The sequence below is a fragment of the Pseudorca crassidens genome, chromosome 8 (genome assembly GCF_039906515.1).
Source record: "Pseudorca crassidens isolate mPseCra1 chromosome 8, mPseCra1.hap1, whole genome shotgun sequence".
NCBI lineage: Eukaryota > Metazoa > Chordata > Mammalia > Artiodactyla > Delphinidae > Pseudorca > Pseudorca crassidens.
The window spans coordinates 93,262,099-93,275,122 of NC_090303.1; the positions used below are offsets into that span (position 1 = coordinate 93,262,099).

The 13,024-nt window shown below is 43.0% G+C and overlaps 1 protein-coding gene across 2 annotated transcripts in view; it reads left to right on the forward strand.

Moving 5' to 3' along the window:
• The window catches only part of TBXAS1 (thromboxane A synthase 1), a 149,991-nt gene that overhangs the window by 37,372 nt on the left and 99,595 nt on the right, over positions 1-13,024 (forward strand). The window lies entirely within an intron of this gene.

The following is a 13,024-nucleotide window of genomic DNA, read 5'->3' on the forward strand; positions in this document are numbered from 1 at the left end:
TGTTTATAACTTTTGAGGATCCACAAAGCGAGTGCCCAGCAGTATAGACAGGGCTCCTAGAGAAGACCCCAGGGGTCCCCAGTGTGCACGGTGCTAGCCTGAAAAGCACCACTTCCCAGCCTCTAAACCCTGACCATCTGAGTCAGGCCCTGGGTGCCCTGACCATCTCTCACCGCTGTGCCAAAGGTGTGCTGCAAAGGACACAATGGCCCTCCACACCTCAGTCTAATTCGCCTTGACAACCCATGGCAAGTCTTTCCCCACGAACTTATCTAAACCTTACTTGGACCTGTAAAATATGCTGTCAGCTATATGGCCATATAATCTGTTATCCGACACAGTACACATCTGGAAGTTAAAGGGGATGCGATTCCCAATTACCCCAGGACAACGGCAGAAACTAACAAAGACTGACCTGGATATACTGGGTCACGTGGTCACCCTAATTCTCAGCCACATAAAGGAATATAGGCCTTCCCCTGATGTTTCCCGTATTTTCCCCTTTTATGCTTCAGAGTATGCTTCTTTAAAAAGAAAATTCGAGAATCTGACAAACAAACCCACCATCAGACCATTTACCCTATTCAAGACTGAACAGACTTGAATCATGTTGATTCTCAGCACACATCCTTCCACACTGGAGTCCTAGACATTTTCCCTCAGCTACTGGATGGATGATTTTTGGTAGTTCTTTTCCAGATTTTCAGGTCTCTGATAACTTTTTTAGGTGCAGCGAAATTCTGTGGTGTCCCTACTGTATATCCTAACGGGGTCCAGTGGTTTGTGAGCCCTTCTATCCACACGACATGACGCCTGCTCCCCCAGTGTTGATTTTCAAAAAGGATTCACTTGTATTCTTTGTGGAAATGCCAGGAGATCCATGGTTTTGGCCAAGTTCTCCTCAGTTTGCTATCACTCTTTAATTTACTATGTAACACTGCAAAGGTAGTACATGAAGATATTCTACTGGATGGTCTCTGATTAGTTTGTTATTCCTGGATAACAAACTACTCCAAAATGCAGTGATTTAAACACAATAAGTTATTATTGATCATGTGCCTAAGGGTTGGCTGGAATTGGCTGATCTAAGCTCGCCTCGCTGGGAAGCTCCGCTGGGCTTCCTGGTGCTTCTGCAGGTTCAGCTAGGGAGGTGGCTCATCTAGGCCAGGCCCAGCTGGGGCAGCTGTGCTCCACACACTTGTTTCATCCTCCTTGGAATGGCAGGCAAGCCAGGGCAGGCTCTTCTCATGGTGAAGGCAAAGGGTCAAGAGAGCAAGCCCCCAAATGCAAGAACATTTTAAGTTTCTGCTAACATTCTATTGGCCAAACCCAAAGTCAAGGCAGAAAGCATGCTCCGCGTGCAGTGAGTCCAAAACAAGTTACTTGGCCAAGCCTGACACTGATGGAGCAGGGAGATGTATTCCTCTAAAGGAAGAGTGGGGAGATGGTGCATATTTTTAGTAATAGGGGACTCCACCTCACTCTCTAAGACGCCTTTTAGCTCGGTCTTTACTTACTTTTTTTTTAGTTCATAGCTTCCTGCTTTAAGCATAAGACGTACTCAAGAACTTATCTTTCCAACAGTCTCATTCTGCAGTTGACTTGACATTGACCTTGGAGACTGTCTCATACATTTCTGAGACATAGCACTGACTCAGAAGGACGGTGGCTTCCCCAGAATTAGATAAAGGCCTTCCTGAGTTTGAGTTCTAGGAATTACCTCCCTGGAGTACTTCTGTACAGATTTTCAGAGTACAGCCCTTGGGTATTTTAAAATAATTTTTAAATGTCAGATGAAGGGTTTAAATTGCACTGTATTAACTGGTGGATTGTGTGGTGGTGATGATGGTGGTGGTGGTGGTGGTGGTGTGTGTGTGTGTGTGTGTGTGCGTGTGTGTGAGTGAGTGAGAGAGAGAGAGAGAGAGAGAGAGAGACAGAGAGAAACAACTGATTTCCTTGACAACAGGATGTCCAATCAACTTTCACCTCCAACTTTAACACAAGGTACCCTTTTCGTTTCAAGAAAACTTAAATCATAGAGAATGGTTTCAAGTGAGGTTGTAGAGAGAGAAATTGCAGTATCAACTCTGGTAAAAAGGGAAAACAATGAAAGGTGATGGCATAATTTCTTCATACAAAGCTATCAACTTTTTCTGCCTTAGAAAAAATGATGAGCCTTACTTAAAACGCTAACTTCTTTTTCAACGTGTCCACTGCTGGATTGAGAGGCACTGCAGTGGTGGGGTAAAGCCCTGTCTGAGCTCTGTAACCTGGGTGAGACTCAGTATGCTCACCTCTTCAGATGAAAGGGTTGAACTAGACTATATTTAAGGTCCTTTCTAGCCCTAAAAATGATTTTGTTACTGCTTAAATTTGAACAAAATGGCTTCACTGACTGGGAATGGCAAGGATGAACCATGATCAATGAAAGATCCTTCTTTTAGGAAATGATTTGGTTTGAATTGTCTTAACTTTTAGACTCCTTCTGTCATTAGGAAACATCATTGATCCCATATTGGTCCCCTTAAAATTGAAATAGTAGATTGATTCCTCATTTGACAAGTGAAACCCCATGCAGTTGATGCCATACAGAGATGCATGTGTCCTTAGATGACAGGGCAGTACTATACGTTGGGAGAATATATGGGCAGAGAGGGTCTTCTCTTTACTCTGTACCTGAAAACCAAACCTGATGATTATTTATGCTTATTATCTGTTGTCACCATAGCAACTCAGTCAGAGTTTGGGTCCCCAAACTGGAAACCTGCTTCTTCCCCTTTTCCCTTTCCTGCTTTGAGGAAGGTAGTGCTGGAGAAGCCTTCTGCTGAGAGGGGTTGACAGCACCAATGCTTGTTACCATCACCATGACCACCACTGAGAATCCAGTGTCTTCACCCAGTGTCTAATTATGCTGCCTTCTTTGCTAGGCCCTGTGCAAATAAAACTATGCACATTGTCTCTGGCTCCTTTGAACTTGACTGTAAAGCAGGAGGGCTGGCATGCACACCTATACAACTTTTCTTCACAATTCATGATTAGAACGCTCTTGAACTGCACGTTAGCTCAGCAGCCCCCTCCCTTACCCTCGAGGGGTATGTCCCAAGACCCCCAGTGGATGCCCGAAACCGCAGATAGTATTGAACCCTATGTAAATCATGCTTTTCCTGTACATACATACCAATGATAAAGTTTAATTTATAAATTAGGCACAGTAAGGATTAACAACAACAATGATGGAACAATTATAACAATATATTGTAATAAAAGTTATGTGAATGTGGTCTCTCTCTCTCTCAGAATACCTTACTGTACAAATTTAATGCCTTTCCATCTTAACTAAGCACTTATCAGGCACTGTGGCCGTATCTTTTACGGTTTGTGGTGTGGCAGCAAAACTAGCAGAAATTTCTTTTTCCTTCTTCACGATTTCATGGACGGAAGATGCGTTCTTACTGTAGATCTTGGCAACCTCCGCACAGGATTATTTTCTTTCCTTATTCAGTGGAGAACTTCCACCTTTTCACGGAAAGAAAACACTTTATAGCTTCTCTTTGGCATATCCAAATTGTCAGCATCATTACTCTTGTACCGTAGGGCTGTTATTAAGTAAAATAAGGGCTACTTGAACACAAGCACTGAGATACCACGACAGTCGATCTGGAAACTGATTTGGCTACTAAGTGACCAATGGGTGGGCGGGATATGCTGGACAAAGGGATGATTCACATCCTCGGCGAGTGGAGTTTATCACACTGCTGAGAACATTTTAACACTTAACCATTGAACACTTATGAAGTGTTTATTTCTGGAATTTTCCACTTAATGTTTTTGGACCACTGTTGACCACAGGTAACTGAAACCAGGGAAAGCAAAACTGCAGGTAAGCTGGGGACTAATGTACCCCTGGCAACATATTAGGAAGAAAGAAAGGCTTTACTGCTTTAGATAACCTTCAATTAATGATTACTTGTTAACTCCTTCAGTCTGAGATTGAGCCCCAAACTGGATTTATATTCCTTCCCAAACCCTAAAAGAATAGTATCAACATAATCATCATACATTTGGGATTGAGTGTAAACAGGATAGAGATTATGTTCCCTCCAATTCGTGACTGACTTTGTAAGCCAGTGGATGACAAGTGTTTATTGTGCTGTTACCGTGAATTACTTAGAAATACATACACAGCAGCCTAAGTTCAGCTCACGTGCAACTCCTAAAGGCTCCTATCCAAAGCCCCTTTTCCCCTTATCTCATCTCTGCTGTAAGTGGTAGCTCTGCAGTTATTCTTTTATTTAGCCTCATCCCCATTTCTTTTTGCCTCCCGCATCGCTTTCATCTTGATTTCTAGTAGACCCTCAGTTCCGTCTTGTTGAATTTGACTTCCATGCTTCCTGGTATCCATCACCCATGCCCCTCCATTTGATTCCTGTATCCATCCCTTCATCAAGCCAGATTTGTTGAATAATCTTATAAACTCCCATTAGAACATCAGGTTGTAAGTAGATAAACATACACATTGCACATAATTCATAAAGTACAAAGACACAGAAAAAAAGTAAAATGGACTCCCACCTCGGACCCTCAGCCAGTTCCCCCAGAAGCAAACTCTGTTATCAATTTCTGAATACTCAAATGAATAATATATGACAGATGTAGTTCTCCACCTTGCTTTGTTCATTAATGATATTGGGGAAACTGTTCCGTTTCAACACACTCATTCTTATTAAATGCTGTTCTATTTTTTTTAAAGATTCTACTGTATGGATGTATGCTAATTTTAAAAGCAAGTTCTCAGTTGATGAATGCTTTTTGCTTTTATAAACAATACAGCAGTGAATATTCTTGTGTATACATCATTATTATCTTGTGTAAGGATGTCTGTAGGATAAATTCCTCGAAATGGAGTCATCAGGTCAAAGATTATCTACATTTTTATTTTGGTAAATATAGCTAAATTGCTCTCACTAGGGAGCAATTTACACTCCCATAAATAAGCATATGAAGGCACCTGGTTTCCTCACACATTAAAAATGTGTGGTCACAATTCGAAATCTTTACCATTTGATGGTAGTTTTAACTAGCATTTCTGTAATTATGAGAAAGTTTGAGCATCTTTTCATAGGTTTAAAATTTCTGAAGAATCCTTTGCCACTTTTCTATTGGGTTATTGATCTTTTCCTAATTTATTTGTAGAAGCTCTTTATTTATGAAAGAAAATAGCTCTTCACGAGGGGTCTGGGTCACTGGAAATCTTCTGCTTCTTCATTTAGTTGCTGATGGGAGTGTTCAGTTTGTGAAAATTCATGATCGGTACACTTTTCAATAATGTATATGATTCTTTTCTGTATATAAGTGTATTATACTTTAATAAAATGGGTTTTTAAAAGACTTGCAATGTTACCAACCTGCTTCAGTCAATATACAGTAATAATTCACCGTTAAAAAAAATAGCCCTTTATGTTTAATATATGTTGCAAACATTCTCTCCTTTTTATCACATCTTTGACTTTGTTTATTGTGTATCTCTTCCCATCAGAAAACATTTGTTTTTGTATTATTGAATTTAACCTATTTTAATGGTGTCTACATTTTGTATCTTACCCAGTAAGGCTTTCTCCACTAAGGATATATATTTTTAAACTTCCATTTTTTTCTAGTATTTTTTATTTCATTTAAAAATTTAGATATTTGATCCACCAGGTATTTATTTGAGGGTAAGGATGGAGGTAGGGATCCACCCTCATTGTTTCCAGATGGTGGCGTTCCTTCTGGAAATGCATCCTTTCCCAATTGATTTAAAATGTCATTTTTATCATTTACTGGTTCCTATATGTATTTCTGACTTCTCTGCTCCATTCTTCTGCTTGATCATAGGCTAGTGTCACGCTGAATACTCTCGTTTGGTACCTATAGCACCTTCTTATACCTAGCAGCAACAGAGTATTCTAAGAACATCTCTGTAAGTATCAGAATCTAAAGCAGTCTATCTCCCAGGGAACCTTAGGTCTCTGCACTTAAAAAAAAAAAAATCAATTTAGCAAATATAAAGATTTTAGCATAAAGGGCCCGGCACTTAGACCCAAAGTTCACGCCCACAGGAGGTAGATGTGTCTCATATGCCTCCAACTTGGAGGTTCTTAGCACCATGTTTTATTTAACTACCCAGCACGTATGAACTAATAACACCTTGTCACCAGGCAATGAGGAAGCTGAGGACTTTGGGATACATACGAAAAAACATGTGGCATCAGCAAAGATAACAGTAGGATCGTTCAGACATTTTTTTAGGCTCATTTAAGATTCCATTCCAGGAGGAGAGCGTGTGCTCCGGAACTAAGGTGTGAAAACTTCTCACGTAAGCGCTCTTCACCATCGTGCTTGTGTACTATTTAGATGAGGTTGAAGAGCCACATAGAGATGGTTTACTTAAATGCAGTCATATGTCTCTGTCATCAACACGTGGGAGGTTTGCTGGCTTACTTCCATAGATCCAGAACTCTGGGAACTGAAAGGCCCCTAAGGACTCAGCCTGTTGCACCCTGTGTCACGTGACTGCTCTTTGCTTTAGAAGACACTGAGGCATCTGAATATGCTGGACTTGAAAATGAGGGAGAGGATGGGTGGGGGGGGAACTATGGCCGATCTGTTGGAAAAAATACAAGTATTCAGACTCACACTGGGCAGCTGGTATGGGGAGGTGGTTCTTGTTTTTAAACTGGACTGAGCTCCATAGAATCATAGATGTTGAAGAAAGGCAGAAATCTTAGGTTGAAGTGAAGCCACAGTTGCAAAACTGCCTCCCAGACAATGCGCAGAAGTCAAACTTTTAAGTTTCTGCTAATAGGGAGTGCACGCCTCAGAATGAGACTCACTTACTGAGTGACCTAAAAATGCAACTCCGTTTTCAGAGGAATTGATGAAAATGAAAACACACCATGATCACTGAGAAACCACAGTACCCTTGAAACTGTGGAATGGGGTACAGAAATCCTAAATTATCCTCACATTTCTGGCCATAACGCTAGACTGGGGGCAATATTGGGGTCCCCTAGCTTGGTAAAAGCGGAATCTTTTATGAGTGTTGAAAGCAAAGCTTAGGATCACTGGCTTCAAGTCATTTGAGTCTGAAACCAAAATGAATATGACACCTGATGGTCCCTATGTCATAATTATTGAGAATCATTTCAGTGAGTTAAATATCAATAGGCTCACCGGTCAATATAGATCAATCGCTAACACTCAGCCCTTTAGGCTACATTTTTAAGTGAGTGTTTATTAAAGCGTTACTGTACTTTAGGGGGCACCTTATTTTATAAGAGCAAATACCCTGACAAAATGGGCTGATTTGTTTTCTAGGAGGCCATTGAGAATAGGATGAAAGTTGCCAGCAGGAATATATTTGACTGTTATCACTGATCCAAATGCAGAGCCCAACAGGTAGAATTATCGAAAGAACAATGGTCCTCAGACAACTAGGCGATTTAGACCAAAAAGAGTAAGAAGAATTCTGTTAGAGCCCCAGTTTTCTCAAATGAAACTTTAATAGACTCATTACTACAAAGCTTCCTTCTTCCTTATGGTTTAAGGCTTCTTCCTCGTCTTCATCCAAAGACCCTTCTGAAGAGTACCCATTTTTCTGGCCTTCTGACCTCCTCCTTTACCCCTTATTTCACACCACTTTCTTGCCCCCCATCTTCACTCTACCTGCAGGTGACGGTTGCTGCATATTTTAGTGACTACTGCTGTCCAAGTTTTTGTGACCCACTCTCCTAAAGACCAAGAGCCTATATTTAATTCCTCTTGTTTGGGTAGAATAACGTCAAATAGAGCATGCCAACTTACAATAGAAAACTGGGGTTTAAACTTCAGCTCCGACTCTCTTTCTATCTACCACCTGTTAGCTTAATGGATTTGGGCCAGTCACCTCCCCTCTTGGAACCTCAGTTTTCTCAGATATAAAATGAGGGGCCTTGAACTAGATCAGTGACTTTGTTTAATTATAAGCCTCAGTAAATAATATATTTCACATTATGATCCTGTACACACACACCTGAAATAAAAGTTTTACTAAATATCTTTTACTATAAAAGATCCACTTGGATCTATTCTATTGTCCTACTCTGTTCTATTCTACTCTATTTCATGAAAAAACAAAACAAATACAAGCTGGTCACAACCCACAAAATTGGTTTCATAACCACTAGTGAGTCAAGGTGAGCAATTTGAAAAGCAAAGGTCTAGATGATATCTGACATCCTTTCCAGTTCAAAACTAGGTGACTCAACTCCAAAAGTCTACATTAGAAAAATTTTATAAGCCCCTGGTTTTGCTCCAGTGTGGTTTAAGATTCTGAGAAATTTCTGACAAAAGAGATTTTGTCAGCTGCAGTAGAATCTAAGATGAAACACTATCCCTCCAGGGATGGGGCTCTTGCACTATGTGGACCTGGGCAGAGACCTTGCTGCTCGATAGTCATTCCTTCTTCTTTAAAATCATAAGTTGAAGCATTACCAGAATCTTACAAGCTAAAAACCTTATCAAAACATATTAGTTGACAATATAAAACATCTCTCCCTAAGATTTCTGCATTGATTGTAAATGTCTAAGTAAGTAATTATGTGGATGCCCTATCTTAGCTAGGTGTGCCCAGTGGATGGCTTAGTTCCAAGAGGTGGGGCGGCAGGAGGGAATGGCTTAGGGACCGGAAATCGCCCCATTCCCTGGGATGTCTGGGCATGGAAACCCGACCAGGCTGTGTGTGCTGACAGAGCAGGTTCCCGCTGATGAGCAAAGCACAGCATTGAAAGGGGAAGAAATTGACAACTCCCCATTCCAGTAATCACTGGACGGTCCAGGAGAAAATTGCCCACAGAGAAGGTGTTGGCTGGATGGTGGTCAGGAGTCCACTAAAGCAGGAATCAAGAAGGCCTGTCGGGCTTCCCTGGTGGCGCAGTGGTTGACAGTCCGCCTGCCGATGCAGGGGACACGGGTTCGTGCCCCGGTCCGGGAAGATCCCACATGCCGTGGAGCGGCTGGGCCCGTGAGCCATGGCCGCTGAGCCTGCGCGTCCGGAGCTTGTGCTCCGCAACGGGAGAGGCTCGCGTACCGCAAAAAAAAAAAAAAAAAAAAGAAGGCCTGTCAGTGGACATTAGGGCCCAACTAGGGGGTGATCTGGGCCCTGAGAAGAGAGTCTGGCAGGAGAACAAGCAGGGCCTCAGTGGGAGGAGCCTGGGGAAAAAGTCATGTGCAGATAACCAGTCCTAAGAGTGAGAGCATGATGTGGGGCCCAGGACTCAGAAACCAGCCCCAATCCCTGTTATCAGCTGGGGACAAAAGGTCCATCCTGGCTGGGACAGAACGAGGCCGAGGATGCTAGGGACTGGTCCACCTCTAGGGGCAGCTGGACTGGGGGTGGGGGATGAGCACCCAGCTGGGAAGGCAGCCACAGATCTTCAGTTTTGCATTCCTTGACGTGTGTTTCCAAAATCCACCAGTATATCAGGTTCAAAGTGGAAGGGGGTTCATGCTCCATCAGGGACAATCAGATCTGGTATCAACAACCTCTTTATGCCCCCAAATGACAGCCCTGCACAGATGTGTTCCCAAACAATAGAACATCTCAAATTACAATTGCGTAAAAGCTGTTTCTAGTTAATATTTTCGAATAATGAATTTCATATTTAATAGTATTGTACCTGCAACAGATCCAAGTTGTTCAACCCAGAATGCAAAATAGAGTTATGTAACATAGTCATGAATCACTGTGGCATTTGCCAAGGCGTTCTCCCATCTGGAAGTAGGTCCAGAGAACAAATGGCACTACGCATATATCTTCTGTCAAGAACTCTTTTGCATAGATAATCTCAAAAATTGCACACATTTACCCAATTCTTATGGCTCTTAACCCTAATTAACTGAGAATGCAAACAGCTTTCCCATTCTATTCAAAAAGACGAATGACGAACCATCTTTGATTTCGTAATTAAAAGAAAATCTTTGCTAAATTCAAAGAAGCAACAAATTCCCAATTCCCATGAAGCTTAAAGTTCCTCTTTGATCACTATTTTGTGAGCAGAAAAACTTTTCCCAAACAAATTCTCAGAACCCTTGAATTATTAAAAAAGTTTTAAATTGTGTTCCTCACATAGGGCAAAAGGCGACAGCAATACATGTATAAACTAAATCACTTTAGATACACAGTGTAAACTTTGAAACAAAAAAAAAAGTCATACACCATCACACAAACATTTGAAATTCTACTGAAGTGTGAGTAATCAAAGTTTATCTTTAAAATGGAACATGTTCTCCGTTCTTCCTCAGGACCCTTAAATCTTTCAGAGTTTGGGTTGTTTACTATGCTTTCCAATTCTTCCTGGTCAGTCTTATGTGTAACATTTCTGCAGCTGTGCACATGCAGTAATTCCCAGCAAGGCACTGCCAAGTTTTATGATGCCTACATACCTGGGGCAGATCATAGAAATCTAACTACTCAAATAAGTGCCTTGGGGGCTTCCCTGGTGGCGCAGTGGTTGGGGATCCGCCTGCCGATGCAGGGGACACGGGTTCGAGCCCCGGTCTGGGAGGATCCCACATGTCGTGGAGCATCTAGGCTCGTGCGCCACAACTACTGAGCCTGCGCTCTAGAGCCCGTGAGCCACAACTACTGAGCTTGCGGGCCACAACTACTGAAGCCCGCGCGCCTGGAGCCCGTGCTTCGCAACGGGAGAGGCCACCGCAATGAGAGGCCCGAGCACCACAGTGGGGAGTGGCCCCCACTCGCTGCGGCTGGAGAAAGCCCATGTGCAGCAACAAAGACCCAACGCAGCCAAAAATAAATAAGATAAAATAAATTAAAAAAAAATAAGTGCCTTGATTAATTTTCGCATCTCAAGACCATGCCCCTAACAACCTCTCCCCCATCTCGCCCACAAGCTGCAAGAATTTTGCAACCCACTATATCAACTTTTCCATTCTGGGTGAGGCTCTCAGTTTATTGGCCTGTTTTAAAAGGCTTGACTCTCTGACATATTCCCCAGGCTCCCCACATTAACCACTAAGGAGGCACTGTTAGCAGATGATTCTATTTTTGCCTCTGCTTAAAGCAGAAATTACTAACCTTTGCCCTGAGTGCACGGCTGGTGGATGGCCTGTCCCCGCATGGTAGGTGGACATGGGAAGTGTGGTCTGTTGTGTTACAACACCCACTGGCACCTACTGATACTACTCAGACTACGGGGGAAGTGGGCATCCAGGTATTAATCGAAACTACTGCCCTTCACAACTGGACCCCCAGGGGAAGGGAATCCAAGCCCTCCCTAGTTTGTCCCCCTCTATCTTCTCCATTGCTAACGCAGTACCTGGGGCATATGACCCACCAGAGAGGCAGTTCTTCAGTGGACTTTCCATTTGCCTTTGAAAGTTGTCTGTAACTCTTCAGGTTCTCCTCTCCATCTCACTGCCAGACCACAGGGTGTTTCTTATGATGGACATGGCCCCTGGATCCTTCCGAAAGACTCCAGCCCGAAGATTCTTAACTGATTCCCCCAAATCTTAGACTTCTCTGCTAGAGTTTGGGTTCTCCAGACCACCCCACGAGCAAGAAGCCTCAGCTCTTTATCCTCCTTAGGCTGGGGGCCCACTGTAATGCTTTATCTCCAACCCTGAACGGATGCTTAGAATCCTGAGTTCCTCCCTCCTCTAGTCCATACTTGTTAACGAGTACCAGGCTTCAGGGCCTGAGCACTCACAACTGACACCCACGGAATAAAGACTGCATCTCAGTAATCGGAATGGGGCTTCGTGCTTCTACAACATGGTCAGCAAGAGGCACTCTATGACCCACGGCCGTGGGATGGATGGGTCCTCTGCTTCCTAGCCACCTCCAGATGTTGAGGATGGCATGAAGAACTTTTGGCTGGAGGACTTTGTTTTCTTGTGTTAAAGTACAAACGACATAACATTGCTCATCCTAGACATTTTTTTTTTTTTTTTTTTTGCGTTATGTGGGCCTCTCACTGTCGTGGCCTCTCTCGTTGCGGAGCACAGACTCCAGACATGCTGGCTCAGCGGCCATGGCTTATGGGCCTAGCCGCTCTGCGGCATGTGGGATCTTCCTGGACCAGGGCACGAACCCATGTCCCCTGCATCGGCAGGCGGACTCTCAACCACTGCGCCACCAGGGAAGCCCCATCCTAGACATTTTTCAACGTATAGTTCAGTGGCGTGAAGTACGTTCACATTGTTGTGCAACCATGACCAACATTCAGCTCCAGAGCTCTTTTCATCTTGAAAAATGGAAACTCTATACCCATTAAACAATAACTCCCCATTCCCCCCTTTCCCTATCCCCGGGCAACTACCATTCTACTTTCCGTCTCTGTGAATTTGACTAGTCTAGGTACCTCATATTGGTGGAATTGTACAGTATTTGCCCATTTGCGACTGGCTCATTTCACTCGGCATGATGTCCTCAGGGCTCATCCATGGAGCATGAATCAGAATTTTCTTCCCTTCTAGGGTTGTATAATATTCTATTGTACGTATATACCACATTTTGTTTGTCCATTAATCTGTCGATGGACACTTGGGTTGCTTCCACCTTTTGGCTATTGTGAACAACGCTGCTATGAACACCAGTGTACAAATCTCTCTTCAATACCTCCCTTTCCGTTTTTTTTTTTTTAGATCTGTTGAATATATCCAGAAGTGGAATTGCTGGATCATATGTTAATTCAATGTTTAATTGTTTGAGGAACTGCCATACTGTTTTCTGTAGCAACTGCATTTGGAGTTGCAATGCTTTGTTGTTCCTTTTGACAGTGACTGAGTGGCCATTACTTCTTGCCTTCAAACCTCACAAGTGAACTCTAGAAGAAATATAAACTTCTCCCTGTGCTCCGGAACCTAACTGGTCAGTGTGAGTGACACGTTTCTGATCAGAATGCAAGGCCCCCGTGATCTGGCCCCAACTTCCTGTTGACTACAAGCCAGTGAGCACATTCTTTACCAGACTAGCCCTGTTATC